This window comes from Patagioenas fasciata, chromosome 5 (genome assembly GCF_037038585.1).
Source record: "Patagioenas fasciata isolate bPatFas1 chromosome 5, bPatFas1.hap1, whole genome shotgun sequence".
In the NCBI taxonomy this organism is placed as follows: Eukaryota; Metazoa; Chordata; class Aves; order Columbiformes; family Columbidae; genus Patagioenas; species Patagioenas fasciata.
Window position 1 is genome coordinate 46,959,443 of NC_092524.1, and position 19,470 is coordinate 46,978,912.

General features: G+C 42.4%; 1 long non-coding RNA gene across 1 annotated transcript; it reads right to left on the reverse strand.

Moving 5' to 3' along the window:
- Window positions 1–8,612: 8,612 nt before the first annotated feature.
- LOC139828119 (uncharacterized) lies at window positions 8,613–19,270 on the reverse strand. Its single transcript, XR_011739405.1, has 3 exons — window positions 19,163–19,270; window positions 9,717–9,802; window positions 8,613–8,779 (listed from the first exon to the last, which is right to left on the reverse strand). It is a non-coding gene; the product is annotated as an uncharacterized lncRNA (long non-coding RNA).
- Window positions 19,271–19,470: the final 200 nt, after the last annotated feature.

The window sequence follows — 19,470 nt, forward strand, 5'->3', positions numbered from 1 at the left end:
TGTTTCAGTCATATCATCCAACACCTAAACATGAACATATTCCTGCTCCCAAGTCTAAGAACCAGAAGTAACATTTCAAAATAGCAAGTAACTTTGCAATCTTTGTGAAAAGGCAAAATGAAATTAATTTCCAATGAATAGCCAATATCACCAACAGACAATACTCACCTGTCCATAAAGCTTTAAATCATAAATTATAAGAGAAGTCCTTGCATTGGCAGTGGTCTGAGAGACTCTATATATGCTTCTAACTCCCACTGCTGTCCTACTGCTGGAGATGTAAAAGCCTGGAGTTAACACCTAACCTGAGCTCGAGTGCTCTTGTTTGTCATTTTCATGCTGAAAGTATCTGCTGTTGGCCTGTTGTAGGCTGATTATAAGTGCCATCACAATGATTATTAATGTGTAACCATTTACTGAATGGTAACAATTAACTATGGCAGATGCTCCCTATTAACCCCCGCCCTCCCCACTAAGGAAAGGGAATAGGAGGAAAAGAGAGAGAGACGTACAAGTTGATAGGTCAAAAAAAAAACTTTGCTAATAATAATAGAAAATAATGCAAATATACAAAACCAATATTTAATTTCCTGGGATAGCACCGCAGCAACCTGCAGGTGGCAGGTTTTGCGACCAAGGCTGGAGAACAGACACTGGAAGTCCTGGACTGGATCCCACAGTAGACAGGAACTGGATTCAGGGATGCACAGACTGGAACCAGGATCAGGATCACAGGCAGAATAGGCAGGGTCCTCTTCAGATGCCAGCCATGGACAAAGAGAGCCAGATCCTCGTGACCTCCCAGCTTTATGCTGTGTATGACGTGGATGGCATGGAATACCTAGTTTGTCAGATTGGGTCACCTGCTCTGTTCGCCCCTCCCTGAAACTACCACTCCCTCACTTATGGGATGTACAAAATTTATCAGCGACTTTGGCTGGTATAGCAATAAAAGATAAATATGGGCCTTTTCTGCATACCATTTCTACCATTAGCTCAGTAAAACTGTGAATATGGGCTGTTACCAGCTGTGGAGTGAACACTGTCTGAAAAACATGTAGCCAGCATCAGAAAAATGCAGTTACTTAGAAGAACCTATCTGAAAGGAAAATTCACTAACAAAGAATTGGTCTTGTTTTAACCAACACCAGGACATAATGTTACAGCAGATCAAATGTATTTGTATGAAGCTCTGTCAAGGTTAAAGACACCAAGGATGAGTTTGAATGGGTGTGTTTAAAATGGACACACAAAAGAATTTGGAGGTGCCAGCCCCATATGCCCTTTTCATCCTATAAAAACAGTATCTGCAAGAAAGCATTCATCGATTATGTAAGAGATCTCCTCTGAGAAATGATCTTTCTACCTCTGTTTTTCATACTGAGACAACTACATTTATGTATGTTCCAACAAAGACAAATTCCAGATGAAGAAGAAGAGTCACAGCTTCACTCTTATGATCCTCCCTACTGTCCTAGGGCTACATAAACAAAAAGAGAAATGAATGTCAGAAAGTGTACTTGAGGAAATCCTTCACAAAAGTTAATATAGGTTAATTAAAACAAAGATAAATGTGCCAAAGTTTTCTAGAGCTGAGAGGAGTTTGACATCTCAGGAACTCTTGGAGAGGTGTCAGATGTTCAGGATCAAGATTGGCATGTAAAAAGGAGCCGGGAGGGCCTGGAGACAAAGAAATGCATATTAAGAGGCAGAAAGATGCACTTCCTGGTTCTGGTATTTGTTTTGTTGGGCACCACTTACCAAAGGAAGGCAAATACTTTGCTGAGTACACAGAAGGACTTAGTGGGTCTGAGGTATTGATTCCTCAAGGCCAGACACTTCACATGCCCAGTCCTGGGAAAGAGACAGAAAGCACCAGTTCGGTGTACTTAACCCTCAGAATCTCTTAACAAACAGCAGTGGTGTGCTTCTGTAAACAAACTACACAATCCAATCAACAGGACCAGGGTAGAGAGTGAAAAATCACTTGGAAAGCATCAGGAGGGGTTCAGCAAGGGTAGATTGCAACAGAAACAGGACAGCTAAAGAAAATAACACATTTCAAGCCAGGAGGAGGATGGGGAAAGCAGCAGCAAAGACACAGAGGTAAGGGACAGCAGCTAATGGCAAACAAGAAAGTGCATGTGAAGAAGAACTACTGACCTCTGTGCCTGGGAGGATCATCCTAGAAGTTATGCTAAGGCACATGGAGGACAGGGAGGTGATTCAAAGAGCCAGCATGGCTCCACAAAGGGCAAGTCCTGCCTGATCAACCTAATGGCCTTCTATGATGGAGTGACTACATCAGTGGACAAGGGAAGAACTATGAATGTCATCTATCTGGACTTCTGTAAAGCCTTTGACATGGACTCCCACAAATCCTTCTCTCTAAATTGGTGAGGTGTGGTTTTCATGGATGGACTGTTCAGTGATTGAGGAACTGGTTGGATGGTCGCATCAAGACGGTAGTGGTCAATGGCTTAATGTCCAGATGGAGATCAGTGACAAGTCCTTCACAGGTCCATATTGGGACCAGTACTGTTTCATATCTTCATCAGTTACATAGACAGTGGGTTTGAGTACAACCTCAGCAAGTTTGCAGATGACACCAAGCTGAGTGGTGCAGTTGACATGCCTGAGGAACAGGATGCCATCCAGAGGCCAGGGACCTGGACAAGCTTGAGAAGTGGGCTCATGAGAACCTCATGAGGTTCAAGAAGGCCAAGTGCAAGGTCCTGCACCTGGGTTGGGGCAAGCCCTGGTATCAGTACAGGCTGGGAGATGAAGGGATTGAGAGGAGCCAAGAAGGAGAAGGACTTGAGGGTACTGATCAATAAAAAGCTGGACATCAGCCAGCAATGTGCACTTGCAGCCCAGAAAGCCAACTGTATCCTGGGCTACATAAAAAAAGAGCATGAACATCAGGTTGAGGGAGGTGATTCTGGCCCCCTATTCTGCTCTGGTGAGGCCCCACCTGGAGTCCTGTATCCAGCTCTGGAGTCCTCAGTACAGGAAAGACATGGACCTATTGGAGAGATTCCAAAGGAGGGCCACAAAAATGATCAAGAATGGAACACATCTCCTATGAGGACAGGCTAAGACAGCTGGGAGTTGTTCAGCCTGGAGAAGAGAAGGCTCTGGAGAGACCTTATTGTGGGCTTTCTACATTTGAAAGGGGCTTATAAGAAAGATGGGGACATAATTTTTAGTAGGGCCTTTAGTGACAGGACAAAGGGTAATAGTTTTAAACTAAAAGAGGGCAGATTCACACCAAATATAAGGAAGAAAATTTTTACAATGAGGGTGGTGAAACACTGGAACACGTTGCCTAGAGAGGTGGTAGATGCCCCATCCCTGGAAAGAGTCAAGGTCAGGTGGGACAGTGCTCTCATCAACCTGATCTAGTTGAAGATGACCCTGGTCATTACAGGGGGCTTGGACTAGATGACCTTTAAAGGTCCCTTCCAACCAAACTATTCTATGATTCTATGTTGCAACTGTTCTCCATAGTTCTATATCCTTCTAATGGTACAGGATTGTTCGGGACACACTGGAGGGCTCCACAGCAGTGAGAACCAATCTTTGCTTCAGACTTTTGTGGCTCCTTGTGAGCTGGATACACCTGGTACATACCCAGAACCACAGCTTTTGGTTCCAAAGGATTTCCTATATGGTTCACACACATTGGAATCACCCTGTAAGATGAATCAGCACGCAGTAAATGGGAGCAACCAGATCTGCTTTAAAAGCACGCTACTGCTCAGAAACAAAGTGCTAAAGTAGATACAGTCAATCTTTAAGGCCACTGCCTTTATCTCTACAATAGTTTGTGGATCAAGTCTCAACTCAAGCAAAGACTGAATATCCATCTTTGAAGCATTTTTAAGCTGTACTCCCCTCAGACAACCCAGTTCAAAAACAGCAGGACCAGGAACTCAGAGTTCATAGTGTTCTTCCTAGGGCACCTGCCTGGATAAAAGGCTTCAAGAGATCAGGCGATTATTGTTTCCCCTTTGAAATACCTTGTCTGCCACAGAAATCTCATTAACAATAGCCACACACTTGTCTATCCTTTAAAAAACAAGTTTTTGCAGAGGGAAGATAACAAAATAGAAAGAGCAAAAGCTAAAAAAAAAAAAAAAAAACCCACCAACAAAACCAACCAAACAAAAATCCACAACACAAACAAGGAATTATTAGTCTATTACTTCTATTAGCTTTGTCTATGCTACATAGATGCCAGTGAGGAATTTTAGTAACACTATCTACATTACATGGAAGGTGCTCAAAGAGCAGTGAGTTACTTTTCTGTACATTAAAAACTGTTGAAAGCAATGGATTATTCTATTTTTCTATTTTCATTTAAATCAAAAATTTCCTTGTGTAATGTCACTTGATAAAACCATAATCCCAGAAAGACTTTACTTAAAATATTTATAAAATATTTATAAAATATGACAAGTCATTGAATTTGAAATATTTTACAGTTATTTTACTGTTACAAATTTTTAATTTTTATCCTAATATTTATAATTATTAAAATGTGATTCTTTTTCACCAGTGTAACTAAGAAATCAGTGTTTTGTTGTCAAAAGCCTAAGGATTCTCACAAGGAATGAATGCCCAACAACATAATCCTGTCACAGGAAAAACAAAGCTGAATGAATTCTGTGAGTGCAGTGCTTCTGGCAGGAGGATTCCACAGCAGAGGGAGCAGTTGCCTTGAGTAACTTTTTTTTCCTTTCAGTCTTAACATTACAAATTACTCTTAAATGAGTGTGTAGACCAGTGTAGTTGTTTTTATTAGACCAAATATGACAGCAAAAAAAAAGAAAAGAAAGCCTGCAAGACTTCAAGAACAGGAATCCTTTCTGAATACAGCCAAGTATCTATTGAGAACAAGAAGTCTGAGTGTACTTAAATAGACATTGGTAAAGCATCCGAGAGAAAAAGCAGTTGGTACCTGTGAAGGAGGAATGTTGCACATTTCTGTTAAGGAAAAGTAGATAATTGCTAGTGTCAAACAGTGAGAGTTTGTGGGAAGTAAGATTATAGTTCACTATAAAAACTGTATCTCTGCTGAGTCCATGGTTTATGGTAGCAACTTTAGTTCCTAAGATTATTTGTAGAAAGTATTTTGAGAATCAGAGATGAGAGATCAGGTGTGAACCAACTGTGTCTGTGTTTGATCTTCACTGGCTGTTTCTGAGAGTTTATTCTGGTATGTAATCATTGCTTAGCCTGAACTATGAAGTTTCCAGGACACCATTTGGTGCAAAGGATGAACGAGGTTACATTCTTGGCAGTGAAAACACAGCAGCTAGAGGCATTGAAAAGCAACTCCCAGGAGTATCATTAAGAGACAGGAAGACACTCCAATACAGGATGTATCCAGAAAGGGTGCTGCAGGTTTCATAGCACTGTGTATATATAATCTGTAAGAGAAAAAGTGCCCCATGCTGTACACAATTAGGGTCACTGCAACATAAAACTGTTGTAGCTCACACCATTCCCACATGAAAACAGTGAAATCAACAATAAGATGAGAGCAGGTGGACACATTCAGTGATTTTCATTAACATCTGAAAGCAACACTTGTTCTCATTCTATTTTTTAAATCTTTACTTTTATAAGAGAGAAAAAAATATAGCTAATTTTCTGTTTGTAGTCTTCTGCTTACCAGACTACACAGTCATACATGTTTAATTAGCCTAAGTGCTAGTCTTGGTGATCTTCTCTTTTATACCCTTTAATTCTTACCAATATAATAAAACTAAACATTTCAGCTTTCCCTTCACTATCTAGTCAAATCAGCTACAGGACTTAAAACTGAGAAAAGGATCTTTGCTCAACATGGGCCCCAAGAAGATCTACTCAGTCATCTGTGAAAGAATTAACTCCTCCATTTAAAATTTAAAACAATATCTCAATTATTTTCAATAAACCGGGACAACTTAATCTAAAATAAACTGTCAGAAGACAAGAATAGTAACATAGAAGAAGCAGTTTTAGCATAACCACATCACCTGAAGGTAATCTCCATGCTTTTGAGAGACCAGTGAACTGACAGATGCTGCCAGCAGCACCAGTTTCCTCTAGAAATCCACTTGTCAAGATGGACAGTATCAGTGTCCTAGCCAAAATCAGTGCAAGTGCTTCCAAGTGTGACTGCTGCCTGTATCTGCCCTGCTGCAGGCCACACTCTCACCGTGGATATGCTGTCATATACAGCAAGGGTTCTAACCACCAAGAAGTAAAAAACAACTCTACACATTCAGCACTGACACAGGCAAGAATCCCCACAAAAAGTACAAATGAGTGGTTGGCCAGCACTGTAACCCATATGACCAGAAACTCTACATGCAACTAGTGAGGATCTGGCCCTTTGTAACAGCTGGTTTCAGGCCAAGAAAACAATAGACATCCATAGGGATGGTTGTGAATTGGCACATCTCCATCTGCAAACACAGAAAGCTGCTGCAGTTCAACCCACAAGTGGCCTTGGAATCTGCTTACTGCAGCTTTTAAAAAGGTCAAATAGAAGGTGCCTAAAAAAAAAAAGTTATGCTGTGATCACTCTGGCTGCTTTAATTGGGCAGCCAATTCTGCCTTGTGACAGACAGCTGAGAAATGAAGCTACTGAAAGACTGGCTTGCATCCACATTTAAGCACTTGTGTTTCTTGCAAGCATATGAGTTGTACAACAGGAATTCAGGAGAGGGAGCAGCTGCATTATGAGGAGAGATTTCTCTCCTTAATTTGGAGACATGCAGGCTGAGGGGGATACAACTGAGAACTACAAAAATCATGAAGGCAGTGAAGAAAATGAGAGCAAGACTGTTACTCACCAAACCTTGCAATATTAGAAGTATGAGCACTAACTTAAACTATGTGCAAGAAAGGTTTAAAACAGACAAAAGCATTAACTTTCCTTTACAAACACAGCAAGTGCTAAATTTCTGGTCATGTGGGACTGAGGAAACCAATATCAGTGGGCTAGACAAAAGAGCAGGCTATACAAAGAAGACTAATTTATGCACAGCAGTTCCAAAACAGGTAAAAGAATGGGCACAAGTGTACCTCATAACAGTCCTAATCCAATGACTGTGGATGCTGAGAAAGAATGAGGGGAATGCACAACATGAAATGGTCAAGATCGTGTCCAAGTTCCATATAATATAACCTGCTGTTACTGTTCAAGGCAAAAATACTAGTCTAGATGGGCCATAGGTCTGACACAATAAGGCATTTCTTACACTTTAATGGATGAAGTCATGGCTGGAGAAAGGCCACTGACACTTAGACCTAAGAGGCCTGACTCATTGCAGGAAAAGCAGCTGGTGTAGCTTTACCTGCAATTGCTGTCATATCACATACCATACTTGAAAAATATATGCAGAAGTTTTAATACAATAGGCATACATTTTGAAGAAGTTCTGCTACCTGTTAGAGCACTGAAACTAAATTCAGAATGGTTCCTGTCATATCCCAGTAGCTATAACTACTGAAGTTTTGGAAAAATTTCCTTGTTGTTCTCCCCTGCATGTAGCTACTGTCCATAACACTCCTCACTCAAGAGGAACTTGAGTGGCACTGGGCTTTGTCCCTGTTGTAGTACAGACTTCTCCGCAAAACTTGTGCCCAAACAAGCTCACCTCATAACTTCATAAAGGAGGTATCTAACAATGACAAGTCTGTCCCTTTCTCACAGTATGAGAGCACAGAGTTTTAAAGGAAAAACGTGTAATTTGCTAGCATTCAAACACATGCTGACTTCCTCTGAGCACAACAGACTTCACCTGTTTCCTTCCTTCTCCTTTCAGATCCTGCAGCTGTGACGGATATGTTACTAACACAGCACATGTGCCACACATCCCTTCATCTTCCTCTCTCCACTTCTGCACCCCTGAAGAACAGAAAAGAAACAAAGCTGGGCAGGCTCATCCAGATGGATCTAAGGCCAAATCAGAGACTCATGAGACGTGACAGATTGACACAGCCACTGCTCCTCCTAGGTATTAAATACCACCTCTTTTACCAGAATTTTCCATAGCTGCATATGTGTTTTTATATATTACATACCAAAAGCCTTCTGGAGCATATGATTTGCCATATAACACTGGGCTAACTGCAGTGGTCATGAGTCTAAACTCAACCCAACTAACTTACCCAATTTGATACTATAATGGATGGACAGGAGGATTTCTAAATACACTTGTGACTTCCCAGGAAGCCAAGTAAGAGAGAGACTGATCTAATTTCATTGAAGCCCCCTCCTTTCTCAAGTCTGAAGAAATGTGTGTTTGCATTCTCCCCAAAGCCTGCCAAGTGAGTAGGAAGGCACAACATTTTTAATCACTGACATCTAAAAAATATGTTCATACACTAGCTCATTTCTCAGTGTTCCAAATTTAACCTGAAATCATAGTGTTGTATAAAACAAGAAGCCAAGCACTGTCCAGGAGCAACAGAGATTTTTATCTAGCTCCTACTTCAATGGGAACTGGACAGCTGGAATTTGTCTGTAAGTATGTGGTAGCAACATCAGTTACACTGGTCCAGTAGCCTAGAAAACAAGCCTTTGGAAATTACAGGAGAAAATAACCTATTAAAACTACCGATCTCCTCCACCTGGATCATACAGGCGTAGTCCATTCTGTACCCTTAGACAGAATCCATTCAACAAGGTCGCCTGAGCTTGTAGAGACATGGGCTGAATGATGAAAGTCCAGTCCAGAACTCAAATCCTCCCCAGTGGAAGTGAACAGTGTCAGCTCTTCTAACACCAAGAATAATAAATGAGAAAGTTAGGCTCTCAGTATAAGAAAACAGCTGATATTTTCTGAAGTTAGTTTCTTTCCAAATAATTTTTCCCCACAACTAAGCTATTCACGAGATTACCTCCTGTCAACATCCTAAAAAAAAAAAAACAAAAACCAAAAAATTATCCTAAGGTCATTCTGGTTGTGAGAAAGGGATAGCCATGTAAAAATATACCTAAAAACAAACAAACAAGACATTAGACTGTGTTAAGAATAACCAGGCATGGCATCAGTCATCATGAGAGAAAGTTACTGCTTATCAGAGGCTGATGGCAGACAGAAGCAGATGCGGTGATAACAAATTGTCTCTAAATTTCAAGATTCATAAATTCTAAGTGATCCCAGGCCATTTATTAGGAATTTATTTACTTTTCATGGTCTTGAGGGGAAAAAATTAGTTATGTGCACTTTCATTATTAACCAGCAGATGTCACTCCTCCCATTTTGTTCTCATGCCTACACCGCCTGTAACATTTTTTACCCGAAAAAATGCTAAGTAATCACTCTACAGAGAAACAGCAACAATTATCAAATACGGCACAAAGCTTTCACAAACACAGCCTCTTCGCAAGCTTGAAGTTAAAAAAAAAAATCTAGCTTTCAAATACTCACAGGTCAGGGTGTTTCAGAGCTGAAGCTTAGATTCAGCACCACCTCCAGGTGGAAAGAGTGAAAAATATAATCCTACTTACAGGTACAGACTTATTGACTGTCCAATTAATTTCCAACACAACATTAATAAAGTTAACAACGTGGGTGGAAAGCAACACCTCTCAAGCCTCTGCAGTGTCCATTACAATCCTAGAGTGTGCACCTTGAGCCCTACACTATATTCCTTAAATGGTATTCTCTTAGAAAACTTATTTTTTAGTCCACAGTCCATGCAAACCCAACCTTATGTCCAAAATCTGAGGTAACAAATTCTCTCCTCTGTATGAATAGATGGCACTGTGTGGCATCAATCACTTTCAATCAGGTACCTACAAAAGAAATTTAACCCATTAGTGAATGTAAAAGTATCACTACTAAGAGATTAGCAGTTTTCAACCAACCAGGTTAATATCAAAGAACTGCACTGTAAAATTCTTTAAGGATAGGACTGGATTTGTTGTAATTTTGCCAAGATTCTTTTCAGAATGCTTCCTGTTCTCTGGTCCTTGTTTGGCATCCTAATGTGTCAGTTTTCCTCTAAGCAAGGAGACATATACTGGAAAGAAGCAAAGAGAAAAGAGCAAGACATTGGTAAAAAAAAGCAGAGCTGTATTCTTGAGCACTTCTATATAGGGAAATGCATTTTTCTTTTCTTAAGGGTCTATATGTTTATATCTGGAAAATAAACTTGAGAAAGAAGCAGAGAGTCCCACTTGTAAATAAACTTGTCTGAGCTGAGCATCTCCAGCTTGAATGGTCAATTATGCAGCTCTGCACCAACAGTTAGATTTAGGTCTTCAGAAGTCAGTACTTTTTAACAAATAGGAAGTGCACAAACACTCTGCAACTTGAGCGATGTGCAAACTAGGACACTAATGCAGCCTCTCAGATCCTTTTCTTATGCCATGTGTAACACAAGAGTTTGCAGAGGCTTGGTTTGGAGAAGGAAATGCTGCCAACTCCTACAACACTTTTCAAAAAGCTTTGTCCTCTCCATAATCTTTTACACTTTTCAGTCAGAGAGTTTTTCCCCTCTTATGAAAATTTTTAATGAAACTCAACTGTGTGCAGACAACACAAAAAAAAAAAAAACAAAACCAAAAACAAAAAACAAACCACACCATCTTCAAAATAACACCATCTTTACCTTCTTGTCAGTTAAGTTGGGTATAATAGGACTACAAATTAACAGGGTCAGAGGCAGATCAAGAACCAGGAGATTAACACTGACAAGAGGAGTGTACCATTTCTTAATAGAGATTAACCTGGTTTTTGAATTAATCATTTTACTAATATTCTTCTAATATATTCTTCAATGTATAACAATTCCTTTCAGGAAGGAAATCCCTTTCAGGATCTGCCCTCATAGGGCAGATCAGTGCATTCCTACTCTAACTTCAATAAATAAAAGCAAGATGGAAGGCTGATCCATCAAAATTTTATTTGCATTTACAACAGTGAAAAGCAAACTATGTATTTCCTTAGCATAACTAATCCCATTCCAACCAATTCTCTCCAGTCCACAAGACCCATCCTATTAGAGGAATTAACCTACTTTCAAAAAAACATTGAAGTCTTTCCAAATGCACAAAATTTTTATTCACTTACAATTTATATAGCCTAGAAACAAAATTAAAGAAGGTTGGCTTGCTGCTTCAGAGAAGACTCACATTAAGTCCCTACTCTACCAGGGTCTTTCTGTGTGATCTTGGACAAGTCATTCAGGACCAGTTTACACCTCACTGCAGAGAACTCCGAGCTGCAGGTTCCTGAGCCAGGAACTGCACATGGCACAGCACTGCTGTACCAGTATGAACCAGAGACAGCACTTGGACGTGGTGCTAAACCAGAGAGCTGGTTCACTCCACTGAGCACACTGCTCTAGGTCAGTGGTCACACAGCCCACTTAGGTGTCTCTTCACCTACAGTAAGAGCACAGGTGCAAATTCTCTATCTCATTTCTCCATTTGCAGAATGGAAAGAGTAGCACTTCCATGTTTTGCAAGGATATTGCAGGCATACAAACAAGAGAACTGGGGACTCTCAGACAGAACAGAGTACCAGAGGGGAGGGAATGAAGCACAGATCTCTAAATCCCATAGAACACTTGGAAGCTTATTTGCTGCAATAACTTTATCCCAGGCTTTGAGGAAAACAAAACCAAACCACCCAACAAACAAAACCAAAACAAAACAAAAACAGAACAAGAAGAAAAAAAAACCACAACCCACACATCACACTATTATCACTAAATGACAAAGTTAAAACTGGAAACACTAAGGATCAAGGGATCAAGCTGTGAACAGAAAACTGCTCAGGACCAATTTGACTGAGAAAATGGTTAATCAAAATTTTCTTGAGGAGATATCTTTGCTCTTGGAAAATGTGAGTTCATTGAAACTTCTTGAAGAAAAACAAATTTCTGCTAAGAAAGATTATTCAGGTCCTGGGAGGATTTTCTGACTAAACCAAAAGGGAGAGGTGCCCATTCCAGAATGTACCACCAATCTGCAGAGTTAAAGATAAGACAGACTGTGGCAGGTGTACTCCACGCAGCCCACCCCGAGAGTGCCAGAAACTTCCAGACCAATGGACCACTTTGATCACGTATACAACCCCTGGCTGACAGACAGTGGCCTTGCCAATGGGACACCTTGGTTAGAATCACAGATTAGGTTAGGAGGGGCTCCTGGACCACTACAGCTCTGATTCAACTTAAAGTACAGATGGAGCCCACCAGAGACCCTGTTGAGCTGGTCTTCCTTGGAGCAGCAGGTCAGCAGTGGAGGCCTCTCCTCCTTGGACTGGGACACCATGTAAGTGCTGTTCCTCAGTGACTGAGATATCTTGTCTTGTTGATGGGTGATCTTCTGGATGCCCTTAAGAGCCCTTACTTTGTATGAGGAGGAAGATGCACATTTTGACTCGTCATTCTGGAAGCTTGGGATCCCTTGAGCCTAAATTGTCTAAACTGAACCCCCAACCAGTATCCAGATCTGTGTTTTATAATGTTGTTGAATTGCTCGATAATTTTGGATGAACCCCATTTCTAGTTGGTTCTCCACTAAACTGCTAGAATAAAATCTGTCTAAATTAATTTTTGGGTGACTCCATGACTCAGACTTAAGTTCAAATCACATGCATGATGAGACTTGGCACAGGGAATTGAACTTAAGGCTCCAGATGACTTCCCAACCTGGTTAGTTTGGGAGTAGCATTTTTTATATATGTAAATGAATGATCACACTGACCTATATAAGAAAGAGACACATTATAGCCCAAGGTCAGCACACCTGTCTGGATGCGAGAAATGCACGCTTCAACTTCTATTTCACACAAAGCATTGTTGGGATTTGAAAGTAGTTCTTCCAAAAATCTAAATAAATACAAGTGTGTTGGTATACTCATTATTCTGGTTCCAGTTAAATATTTCAGAGGTGTCTGTTCTTTACCAATGCAGAACAGGAAAAAGGTTTTATGGGATAGAAGTCTGTTTCCCCTCCACCTCTAGAAAAAAATCAGATAGACAGAAAGGAAATTAAGAATTTTATTACAAAAGAACCTTCTAGCTTTATCCAAAAGCCCACTGGAGAAGATAATGAACTTTAAAGTCAGGTACACTTATATTCAATATATGTTCCACCATTGTTTTACTAGTATAACCTCAGTTTTTAATGGAGCTGTCTGTTTAGCATTCACATAGAAAAAAGATCTATTAACTCTTCTGTGACTCCTAAAACTGGGTTTTGCCACTCTCTTCACAAAACAAAGCCTCTTTTCCTTACCAGTTAGGTACAATACTTTATGCCTGTTAGCTGTGCAACTTCCTTTCACCGAGGTTTGATGTGAAACTGTATCAGGCTACGGTCTTTCTCTGAAAGAAACAGCTGAACTTCAGAAATCATTTCCAATTACAGTTCTTTCACTTGTCACCCAAGTATCATGATGCTTTTCTGTTCCCTATTCAGATGAATAAACCTTCAGATGCCAGTTCTGCACACAACCCAGAACTCTAGCTTTTGGTCTCACACCCTGCCCCTAAGCCGGGGTGGCACAGAGCATGCAAGAAGATGGGCTGTTTGTTTCCTTTCTCGGCTCTAAAACTCCACACCCAAGCCCTCTCTGAATCCCTTTCATCAAGCAGAGGTATTATTAAGAACAGATTAGAAACTCAAAAAAAATCCAGTCAATTGTAAAGTTCCAATGACTATCTACAGACATCTCCTCACTCCAGCAAGTCCTAACCTTTCAGCCTTTTTGAGTCCCATTTGTGAATCTCCACATGCTGGATGATGCATGTCTGGTGTATCACCTGTGTGACAGACAGAACAGGGAATGCCACAACAAAATGTCCTGGGTGATGTGACAAGGTAAGGTCAGTTGGCTGTGTGATAACTCAACAGGCCAATGATAAAGGAAGATAAATGCAAAAGTTTCACAAGTATTTGCTGACATTTGATAACTTGATTGAATCTTAATCTCCTCTCTCTGATCTGACCTACACGGGAAATGTAAGTAGTATGACTGCACCTGAATAGGAAAATGTGTGGAGTCACTATATCAGTCTCTGGTGAAGGCATTCTTAGCTGCCCACAGAATAGGGCTATTCTGGCACTGCTACACCAATCAATCTCCCAGATAGACTAAAGGTTACATCAGCTTTGCAATCAAATAACAGAAAATTTGCTGTTATCTTCCGAGATAGACCTGATTAGAACTGAGGCAAGAGCAGAATTAGGGGCAAAGGTAGAATTCCTGCTCTGAGCAAAGATCTGTTGCAATATATTATATGCATACTGCCCAACCCTATACTGATCTCATAATGGTTTTCTTCACAGTAGAGGACTTCATTGCACATACATTCATATGATCAGACTAAAGGCAGTACAGTTGTGAGCAGGAGGAAGCTAAACACAGATAAAAGAAACACCACACAAACAAAAAACACCACTTAAAACATTTTCAACCCTCTATCTTTAACTCAAAGCATCTTATAACACACACAAAAACCACTTTTAAAAGATTATTCACATAATGTGTAAAAAAGAAAACTTTCATTAAGCCACTTTGCTCTGATGTTCCACCCTGACATACACGTTTCTCTCACATAAGTGCGGTAACTTGAACCCAACAGGTTGTTTGTATGAGAAAGGTTCATTCATGAAACTGAGTTGAGCTTACTTCACTTCAAGACAGCCCTTGAAACCAGCAAGTCTCTCCCCACCTTCGGTGGTCAATATATTAGGCCATTGATTTTCATGCAGAGAATAGGAGATTAACAGGTCATACAGGTCCTTCCCCCTCCTCTCAAAAGAAGGATCGGCTCTAACTCCTGGCTGACTGATGAACAGTGCTTGAAACTTCAATGATATGGACTCCGTATTTTGCTGAGGGTGTTTCTTCCAGTCTTTCGCTGTCCTTACAGAAAGTTTTTTTCTAATGTGTAACTGAATCTCATTATATTTTAAGTGTGTATTACTTCCTGTCCTGTGTACTCTAGAAGTACAAGACATGCCTTCTACATATCTAAAGACTGTACCCTTTTAGGCTTCTCTGCCCCTAGACTTAACAAATTCTGCTCCCTCACTTGTTCCACACCAAAAAAAAAGTTCATGTAAATATGTTCTTAGAACATAAGTATTGTGAATCCAACTTAACATCGTATCTCACATGAATTTGCATAGAGAATTTGCAACAAGAAAGCTATGGAGGGTTCCTCCCCACCCCTTCACCAGGCACAGTAGCTCCACTAACCTGTTAGGCCAAGGTCATCCTGGACTCCACCATGACATCCTCCTGGCCCACTCCCCCAGCCATGGGACTCAGGTAGACACTGCAGGGCCCAAGCACAGCCAGGCAGCTGCAAACCTCACCTCCTGCCCTTCAGCTCCTCACCTCCTCTCCTAACTGCCACCACTAGAGTCAAGCCTAGATGAAAATACATGGATCTGCAGGAAATTTCCTACACATTCCCTACAGGTGCAAAGCAATCTGTGATACATAGGAACACAGCCCTCACAAAGCACGTTGCAAGCTATCCTGTGTGATACAGAGGCTCTGGGTGACTCTGTGCAAAGTTCTGAAACCAGTTTAGACAAAATGCAGGTGCCTTTGAAAGAAGCATTCCAAACACACACAGAGAATTAAATAGAACTAAGAAGTAAAAAAAAACACTGAAGGAAATCCAAGAGTTTTTAATAAAAGCTTTGGAGCTAAATAAACTCTGGGAAATAGATTCAGAAAGCTGCTGATTTGTCACATGAGGCTTTTCACTGAGGTCTTGCAGGAATACAGAAAAGGGAACCACTCCAAAACAGTTACAAAAAAGGAAGTTAGTGGCACAGAGAAGCTTAGATCACAGAGAGTTAGGCCAAGATGGATAAAGACAGCACAACCCTTGCTCATGCTCCAACCAGCATCTAGTGTTATATGAGGGGTTCTAATTCACACTAAGAAAACGTACATTAACTAAACTATGGAAATAGTGGCCTAAAATTGCCATCAATAGCTAGAAATATCTGTTAAGTGTTTTAATTGTTCCTGTGTGAGTTCATAAAACACAGCCTAAAAAACAGTCTGGTGTTGTTGAAGATTTTTTTTAAGAATAAAATGACATCACAATAACAAATGATTGCCAGAAATTAGGAAAAAAAAAAAAAGAGAGTAAAAGACATTATGAAACAGGAAATCAACACTATCACTCACTACCCATGTTTACAGAAACAAATTTTGTATCCCCTCCAATAAACACAAAACTCCCAATTCACCCAGAAGAATTTGTTTTTCAAGTGCTCTCTACACCACTTCAACACTTTTATCAAGTATTTTATATCTTATTTAATGACTTTATTCAAGGAAGTGCTGACTCAATTTCAATTCTTTATCAATGTTATTTCTTGTTTCACAAACAAAAAATCTCAACCCTGTCTTAACAAAGCTGTACCCATTTAAACCAATCTCAGGCATGATTCACACAGAGTGCCTGCACAGGCTTCCTCTAAAGAGCATAGGTAAATGAAAGTTTTACATTGGTATTAAACAAAAATTAAATGGTCTTCAGGTCACTCATCATCCTAGCCACAGTAATATGCTAGGGGAAATTAGAGGCAGTGTTGAATGCCCATTACACAGCCTGTGCCATGGGTAACAACATTTGCAGACAAGGAAACACCTGCTGTGCAGAGAGGCAGCAAAGTCCCTGTCCTCTACTGTCACCACAGTTATGTTCCGTCCCCACCGCAGGGACTGGCTCTCTTGCCATGGCTGTGCTCTAGTCTTCCTCAGCTAAACAAAGTGCAGTGCCATGTTATCTTCAATTCCCTCGCTGGTGCTGCTGACAAATTATTTAAAGTGACCGCCAGCAGGGAGGGACACTGCCTAAGAATTAATATAAACCGAAGCAAAAATCCCCTGACAATCCCCATTTAGAGGCCTGATGATGATTATCAGCTACATTTCCTCCAATCAAGATTTGAGAATATATTTTAACGCATTAAAAAGACAAGGATAGTATTTCACTTCTACTATAACACACTATTTTCCTTTTGGGGAAAGAATAATTCTTAACATGCCAAAAACGCCAACTAATCTTTACAATACCTCTAGCTGCAAGTTGAGGTTACTAGCATTTCCCTCTTACAGATAGAAAACCTGAGGTGTAGAAAGCAATGTGAATTACCAACTGTGAATTAGTGCCAGAACTCAAAATCAAAACCAGCATCCACAGTTTTATGGACAGCTGCTCTTAGTTTCAGGCATGGGAGCCAATACAGCTCTAATGGAAGCATTTAAAGCCTTTGCACCCTGTCCTTTTCCCAGTGCTGTTACTGGAAATACACCTGCCGCTCAGACTGCAGATGATGTCCCTCAATATGTCTGTGCACTGCCATCACATGACTGGGACACTTCCAGTCCTGTGTCTGTAGAGGAATTGCGGACCACTGGGTAAGGAGAGGCCAAGGACATGGGATGGCATGAATGTTTCTTACAAAATGCATCTACTTGGGGGCTGTAGAGTGATTCCTGCCACAGGCTTTGATATCTCTTTAGATGTAATGAGTCAACTTCTACCAATCTCCACTTGGTCACAGGTAGAAGGCAAAGACAACCATAAAAACACCAAAAAGCCTTACTGAAGTGATAAATCAGCAACGCTCAAGGTCCTCATTCAAGAGAAAATCCTTATTCAGTGAAGAAGCACATGTTTAAGTATTACAGAAGTCAATGTAGATTGCATGAAGCAATGCTGGTGATCTGTTTGGAAGGCAGAAGCAAAGACATGCATTTAGCTTAATTTTCCTGAAAGGAAATCAGCCTTCCAGCAATTTGGGCAATGTTGAGTTCAACAGGGATACTGTGTTCACATATTTTCCCCTCAGAAATGCTCTCATGTGAACATGGGTCCACATAGCATTACAAGAAAAGTGTCATTTCTCTCCGAAATCCTCTGCCAGACTCCAAAGAGGTTATAGCCAGTGCTCAGGATACATCAAATCCCATGGCAACCAGAACTAGGATGTATTTCCCTCATTCCCCACACTGATGCTAAACAACAGCCCTTTGTTTGGAGTGCTAAATGTCAGCATTTCAAGATGCCCTTCAGAAGGTGCCTCAGCAGCTGACCTGTTACTTTGTATACGTTTCTTTTACTCTGTGCTTACATTACAGAACACTTCTATATTACAGCTTTCAAAATGGATTGATATTACGGGGTGAGGAGAAAACACAGCCAGCAATCCTGCCCATAGCAAGACATAGCCCAAGTCTTATGGAAAAGTGCACAACTGCTGTACCAGGAACACAGTGGACAGCACCAGACTCCCACATGTCCTGCGTAGTGTGGAGAACCTCCCATCACAACTGCCGGATGCACAGTACCACAGGAGGGCTGCAACAGAGAACCAGATGGCGAAGACAGAACGAAGTGCTCGGTCTTTCTCTTGTGGTGTGTCTCCACGCCTCAGATAAAGATGCATTTTGCCTCTTTCCAGGCAGAAGAGCCCTGCGTGGTCCCTCCCATGAGACAGACCCACTTCATGTAGCCCACCCAGGGCTCAGGTACAGCCCATGACCACTTCGCACCACTTGATAAGTCAAAACAAGAGCAGTCTATTACCTTCTCTGCCACCCATTGCTTTCTAATCACTTTCTACTTTGCGATTTTATCCAGCCCTTCTGCTACTCGAAGTTATCCCCACGTGAAAACCTGCTCCCGCTTCCAGCGGGGCTTTACCGCCTAGCGGCACCACCTCCCCGGAGCCCTCCGGCCGCCCGGCCCCGCATCCCCCTCACGCACCTAAACTTCAGCGCACACCGCGCACTAATGGCCCCGCGCACAGCCTCAAGCTGCACCTCACGGCGACCGTTAAGCGGCCGCTGCGCTGCCCCGCCCCTCGTGGCCCCGGCCCCACCAGCAGCTCGCTCCGGCCCCGCCCCCCTTATCGCCCGGCTGCAGCCGCCTCTCGGCCTTATCGCCCGCGGGCAGCGGCTTCCCCGCCCGCCCCAGCGCCCCGCGAGCGGCCAGGCGGCTCCGGGCACGGCGGTGGGTGTCCGCCGCGAACAGGGGCCTATGACACCCCGCGCCGCCCGGCCCGGGGCCGAGCAGAGCGAAGGGGAGCGGCGCCCGGCCCAGCCCCGGCCCTGCCCAGCGCGGCACCGCCCCGCCCCGCCCCGCGCGGGGGCTTTGTTACCCCGCGTGCGGGATCTGCCGGGGGGCGGTTGTCCCCTCCCGCCCCGCGGAGCGCTGTGGAGGCGGCGCGGCAGGGGCGCCCCGGCGGCAGGCCCGCCCCGCGCGGTGCCCGCCGTCACTGCCGCGAGCGGTTGGGCCGCCGGCGCCTCCCCCGCCGCGGCGGCCTGATGCGGCACCCGGCGCCGCCCCGCCTGAGCTTTTTCTCCCCTCTTCCCCGAATTCCCTCCGCCTTGTTATCTCCGGAGGCGAGGCGGGGGCGGTGACGCCCCGTGCCCGGTGCGCCGGCCATGCGGGGCGCGGCCCCCGGCG